Genomic DNA, 7,500 nt, shown 5'->3' with positions numbered 1-7,500 from the left:
GGCTCACATATGACTACTGCTACAGTGTGTGTTGAACAATACTGACTGTGACAATGCTAGGCCAGCTACTGGGATGTCATACATATCCATCTCTTACTTGTGAATACAACTATGACATACTTGGTTTTCTCAGAAATGTAAGAGACCTATACATGTTATTTGCATATAAAATACTGTTGCACAAGTGTGTGTTGAACTGCATGTGATATACTGAGCTCATACCATTAAACTGTCCAGGCACTGACCATATGTTTTCCTTATATTTGTAGTCATTTACTCAAACAGTTGTGTTATGCCTGGTTAATCATTGGCAAATCTGTGAAGAATGACATTACAACATCTCCTTCTTTTTCTTCTGGCTGTTCCCGTTAGGGGTTGCCACAGTGAATCATCTGTTGCCATTTCTGCCTGTTCTCTGCATCCTGCTCTGTCACACCAACCAACAGCATGTCCTCTCTCACCACATGCAGAAACCTTATCTGAGGCCTTCCTCTTTTCCTCTTACCTGGCAGCTTCATCCTTATCATCTTTTTCCCAATATACTCAGTATCCCTGTGCAGCATATGTCCAAACCGATGTAATCTTCCCTATCTGGCTTTGTCTCAAAACTGTCCAACAAGGGCTGACCCTGTCATATACACATTGATCCTGTCCACTCTCACCACAACCAGTGTAAATCCTAACATCTGTAATTCTGCCATGTCCAGCTCTGACTCCTGTCTTTTTGTCAATGATACTGTCTCCAACCCATATAATATAGATGGTCTCACTACCCTGTTGTAGACCTTCCCTTTCACTTTTACTGGCACTCATCTGCCACAAATCACTACTGAAACTCTTCTCCACCCTCCCCATCTTGCCTGTACTCTGTTCTTCACCTGTCCTCCACAGTCATCATTACTATGAAATGTTGATCCCACTCATTTAAACTCATCCAACTCTACTCCCTGCATCCTTAACATTCCGCTGCCTTATCTTTCATTCACACACAGATATTCTGTCTTAGTCCTGCTGACCTATTCCTCTCCTCTCTAGAGCATATCTCCACCTCTAGAGGGTCTCCTAAATCTGTACCCTACTCTCAGTACAGATCACAATGTCATCTGCAAACATCATAGTCAATGGAGATGCCTGTATGATCTTGTCTGTCAACCTGTCCATCACCATTGCAAATAAGAAAGTGCTCACAGCTGATCCTTGATGTCATCCCACCTCCACCTTAAACAGATGTCACTCCCACCGCAGACCTCACCACTGTCACACCAACCTTATACATATCCTGTACCAGTTTTACATATATCTCTGCCACTCATGACTTCCTCATACAATACCGCAACTCCTTTCTAGGCACCCTGTCATATGCATTCTTTACATCAAGAAAGACACAAGGCAACTCCTGACCTTATCTGTACTACTCCATCAACAGTCTCAGAGAAAACATCACATCTGTAGTACTCTTACCTGGCATGAAAACATACTGCTGACCACAACTCATCACCTCCTTGCTTAACCTAGCTTCCACTACTCTTTCCCATGACTTCATGTTGTGACTGATTAATGTTATCCCTCTGTAGTTACTACAGATCTGCACATCAACCTTATTCTTAAAACGGTACACAAACACTTTCTCTCCACTCCAGATGCAACCTCTCACTTTCCAAGATATCATTAAACAATTTGTTTAAAAACACCACAGCCATTGCCCCTAAACACCTCCATGCTACCACAGGTATGTTATGTAGACCAACAGGCTTTCCAGTATTCGTCCTCTTCATAGCTATCATTACTTCCTCCTTGGTAAGCCATTGCACTTCCTGATTCACCATACCCACATCATCCAACCATCTCTATCTCTCATTCTCTTCATTAATCAGCCTCTGAAAATACTCTGTCCATCTGCTCAACACATTCTCCTCCCTTGTGGATACGTTCCCCTCATTATCCTTTATCACTCTTATCTGCTGCACATCTTTCCTAGCTCAGTCCCTCTGTCTAGCCAACCAGTACAAGTCCTTTCATCCCTCCTTAGTGTCCAACCTGTCATACAAGTCTTCATATACCTCATCCTTAGCCTATGCCACTGCTCTCTCATTGCCATGCACCTCATCTGCTTATACTCCTGTCTAGTTTCCTCATCTCTCTGATAATCTCACTCCTTCAGCACCAACATCTTTCTCTGTGTACTGTCCTGTACTTCCTCAGTCCACCACCAGGTGTCCTTGTACTCCTTCCCCCATCCACATGTCACACCAAACACTTTTCTAGCCATCTCCCTTACTAGCTCTGCTGTACTTTCCCAGATATTTGATAAATTGTCACTGCCACCCAGTGCCTGTCTTAACTCTTCCCTGAATTCCACCTCACAATCACCTTTTTCCAGTTCCCTCCATTTGATCCTTGGTGTTGCCCTCACACTCCTCCTCTTCTTGATCATTGTCATGTTACAGATCAACAGTCTCTGCTGCCTAACTACACTTTCCCTGTCACCACTTTACAGTCTCCAATCTCCTTCAAAACTGTCCCTCCAACTTTGGATACATTCCATCTGTGTGCATCTCCTTCCACTCTTGTATGTCATCCTGTGCTCCTCCCTGTTGTTATAGTATATATTCACCACAGCCATGCCCATCCTTTTTGCAAAATTCACTATCATCTCACCATCTGCATTCCTTTGCTTAATACCATACATACCCTTCCCTTCTTGATCCCCTCTGTTGCCTTCACCAACATGGCCATTGAAATCTGCTGCAATCACCACTCTCTCACCCTTGGGTGCAGTCATCACCACATCATCCAGTTGACTTCACATTTCTCTTTCTCATCCATCGCACAAACAACCTGCATAGCATATGCACTAACAACATTCATCATTACACCATCAAGTTCCAGATTCATAAACATCACTCTTATCAGACACTCATGTCATCCTCTAAAACACTCTTGGCATACTGTTCCTTCAGGGTAACCCCTACCCCCTTTCCCCACGCATCCACACACTGATAGCACAATTATGACCTGCCTCCAATGCACCTGGCTGTACTCCCCTTCCATCTGGTCTCTTGCACACACAATATATTCACCTTCCTCTGGCCATCATATCAGCAAGCTCTGTCCATATATCAGTCTTACTGGCACGATTAAAAGTTCTTACCCTCACTACCACACTCCTATCCTTTTTACTCTCTTCCTGCCATATGAGTGTTGGACATCCTCCAGTGTATGTCTGTCAATGAAAAGGCTACTGTGCTATCGAATGACTCAAGTGTGTTACAGCAATATTATGACAGTGTCACTAAGTTTGTCCCACTGCCCCCCCATGTATGTGTGGCATCCTACAGATGTCCTGCTCTAACGGGTTGAGAGGGATGACTAGGCAGCAAGAGTGTGAATACAGTGTGCCATACTGACATCGAAAAGAAATGTATATCAGGTATTACCTGTGCACGTCAGACTGAGCAGGTGTATCTGGTCACCTCATAACAACAGACATGGGATGCAAAATGTCAGTTAAATAAGCTGTACATGTTGTACACATGTTAATCTTAGTTACTGTGCATCCAACAGAGTGATATTTCTACAGCTATTGGTTGTTGCATTGCCCTGACACAGCCATGGGTACTACAATAAGCATGATTATCTGTTTGAAATTGAAGAGGTGTCCAACTGTGTTATGACTGCATGTCTATGCCTACTACAAACAGCTTTATGAACACCAACATAGCTGTATGGACTCGGTTTGGAAAACCTGCCTCCACCAAAGTAGAGTAATCCCCTTTGCTGGACAGCAGCAATACACAAACCAGAGACTTGGTCCCTATATTGGCTGAACAGGGCAAATTAGGAGCAGGTACCAACTTGGCATCAAGTCAGCCTTTGTTTGATCAAGCATATAAGGTCACAGATGGAGTACTGTAAGGCTAACTATGAGTACAAATTGGACACACCCACCAAGGCTAATCACAAGGACATCTTCACATTTGTCTGTAAGCTCAGAGGCAACAAACCAACTCACCTTGTAATGGTGGTCATTCAGACCACATACACACACAAAATAGCTATAGCCAACCTGCTGCAGATAGGTTTAGGGCAAACATCACCCCCTGGCTCAGCATCAGTATAGGTGGATATGCACAGCACCCACACCCCTCCCCTCATCACTAGTGAGCAGGTATATATTGCCTACTGAAAGGCAACAAACGTAAGTATCCATGGGACATAATAACATCCCTGTCCACTTCCTACATGAACTCAGGCATATGCTCCCAGATCCATTCCACACTGTAGTCACACCAAGCCTCAGCACCATCCACACCCCATCCACATGGAAGATGGCTAATGTCATCTCTCTACACAGACATGAATGAGCAATAGAGGATTATGAAATTAACTAGCCCTCATTGGGGGAATATAGCACATCAGGACCATGAGTGCAATGCAAGCTGATACAGTGCTGATACATTACAGTGGTATGGTGTGATTGTGAGTGGTGGCTAAAGGTATTCAATGTAGATGTGCAGGGTCTACACATACTGTTGTCAAATGTATGAGATCCAGTGATGTGTTTCCCTTTTTATGTCTTCCAGGTGCAATGTCGCATCAGAAAAGGTCAACTTTCTCAGTGGCTGAGACAAATATAATCATAGAAGCCATACTAAAGAACCATGCCATAATGTTTGGCCAGAGCCAGCAACATCTGCAGGAGAGGACTGACCTGTGGGATGACCTTTTTCACAGGGTGAATGATGTTGGTCTGCATGCATATACATATGAGCAGATCCAGCATTGTGCAAATGACCTCATACGCCATGCCTGGCAAAGGGATGCTGGAGTGGCCAGGGACTGCACAGCCACAGATGGGGGCCCAGCCATGCAACCCCCACTGACACCCATGGAGGAGCTCATTGGCAACCTTGGGATACCCATCCCAGTACAACATCAGGGTACAGACCCCCCACATGATGGAGGTGGGTGGCACCCAGACAATGGATGAGGAGCATGCAGGTAAGGCCCCAGTGGAGATTACTAGACTAGTGTAGCAGATATACTTGTATTTGTAGAGTATCTATGAGCATGTATCAGGTCAGACTGCAGTTGTGGATGGGGTTTTCTAATGCACAAAAGTGCACATCTATGGTGAAGGACAGCAAATTGTGTAGTATTGGGGGTTTTACTGTAAATGTGCAGACATGCTACATCCATCCTGTACCAATGCCACATGCGAGACTGCTGACAATACTTCTCTACCACAACTACCTAGGTCCCTCTTGTCTGCATGTGGGATGGCAGCCTGAAGCTGGTAAGTAGGGAATTGCTCTGTTGTGGTTTGCCAATACCTCAGGCATGTGAAGGCTATGCAATGTACCATGCACACAACAGGCACTCATAGCCATATTCCTTTATGTGCATGTTCACTTGTGCTGGGGTCAACTGCATTGCATTACAGTGGCCACCACAGGGGCCTATCTGAAGAGAATGTAATATTCCTGTAGCATACCTCACAACCTGTCAGTGCACGATTTCTGGACAGAGACCAACAAAATGGGGGGACAAACGGCCTAAGGTAGGGACAAGTGTGAAACATTACTCTCATACAGTGGATATAAACAGGTACATGCCCCTGTTAAGATGCCAGGTGTTTTTGATATATAATGAAAAATGCCACAAACGAAGCAGAAAAAAGAAAACAAACTAATAAACCTTCAAAGCGAGTTCCTTGTCAGCAAGCAGGACCCAAACAACGGTAAAAATCCAAACATGTTTTATTTAACTTAGACGTTTTCGCCACGGAAACCCGCAGCTTTTTCACAGGCAAAAAAACAATGTATTCAAACATCACTTTACTTTTAAAAGAACTAAGAGGAAATGATGTCACAAGATTCCCTCCAAGCAGCGAACATTTTTTAAAAACACAAGTGCACAAAACCTATAACAAAATCTGTTTTGACAAAACCCATGCAAAACTAACTTGTATTAAACACTTTCTGCAAATCCTAAAATAATATTAATAATAAAACTTTTCTAAAAAGTTGTACTAAATACAAATAATTTTGTTTAACAACTCTGTTGTGTATAAGACCAACTATACTGTGAAGCGTACATTTACAATAGATCAAAACGACTGCCTACGTTTATAAAAGGGGCAATACCTTATAATTACATCTAGAAAAATGGCACAACATGAAACCAGTAGTTTGACAATCTATAAGAAGGATAACCCTTCATAATAAAAAATGAAAAATGTATAACTACGTTACACTAAAACCTAATTAGTATACAGGTTACTCATAGTGTACAATATTATAACATCTAACTGTTTCCAATACATTTATCTGAAAGGAAAAAATGTCACCAATTTTTAACCTGTTTTTCACAATAAGTTAAAACCTAAAAGTGTGTAGTTAAAAAATAGTAATACATAAGAATGTCAAAGTAAGTGTTGGAGATTACCTAAGGTAACATTTTAACTTTAAGACAGGGGCAATATTGCAGTTGCTGTTCAAGCCTGGATCTCTAAATGCGTCCAGGCGTAACTGCCATTCTAACTCCCTGTTTTCTAGAATCACTGAAAAAGGACCTCCCCTAACCCTCAGTGGTACATGGTCAATAGCCATGAATAAAAAACTGTGACCTGGGTTTAACGCTATATGTTTTGCAAGTGCATTGTCGCTCTTGTTGTTTTTAATAGCGTATAGATGTTCATAACGCGTCTCTTAACGACGGTCCGCTTTCAATGTAAAACGCGTGGCAACAATTACAGGTTGCAATATATACTATGGACCTACTCTCACAGTTTAACGTGAACGATATGATATTTTTGTCCCTGATGGTAAAAGTTTCACCCCCTCTAATCACATTACAGTATTTACAAAAACCACATTTGAACATGCCCTTTTTCCTATAGAAGTCACATAAAGAACCATCCCTTTGTACAAGTTCTTTTAGGTTATTTGATCTCTTAAATATAAACCTTGGTTTGTCTCCTAGTTTTTCAACGAGTCCAGCGTTTGAAGCTATCAGGTGCCAATTTTTTCGAATGATAGTTAAAATGCCTCTAGAGATAAACCGATTACTGGGGACCTGACAGTTAATGGCATTTCAGTTAGGACTGAGTTATCAACCATTGAGACAGGATTAAGTACAGTAATAGGTGAGGAAGTTGATTACTCTTTGAGCTTCATTACCACTTTTAGCAAAAACTCATGTTCAAATGTGGTTTTTGTAAATACTGTAATGTGATTAGAGGGGGTGAAACTTTTACCATCAGGGACAAAAAATATCATATACGCTTCACGTTAAACTGTGAGAGTAGGTCCATAGTATATATTGCAACCTGTAATTGTTGCCACGCGTTTTACATTGGTAAAACGGACCGTCGGTTAAGAGACCGCATTTATGAACATCTATACGCTATTAAAAACAACAAGAGCGACAATGCACTTGCAAAACATATAGCGTTAAACCCAGGTCACAGTTTTTATTCATGGCTATTGACCATGTACC

Source organism: Protopterus annectens, chromosome 1.part1, assembly GCF_019279795.1.
Source record: "Protopterus annectens isolate FY-2018-M chromosome 1.part1, PAN1.0, whole genome shotgun sequence".
NCBI lineage: Eukaryota > Metazoa > Chordata > Ceratodontiformes > Protopteridae > Protopterus > Protopterus annectens.
The sequence above is the reverse complement of the archived record's forward strand: the minus strand, read 5'-3'. Positions refer to the sequence as shown.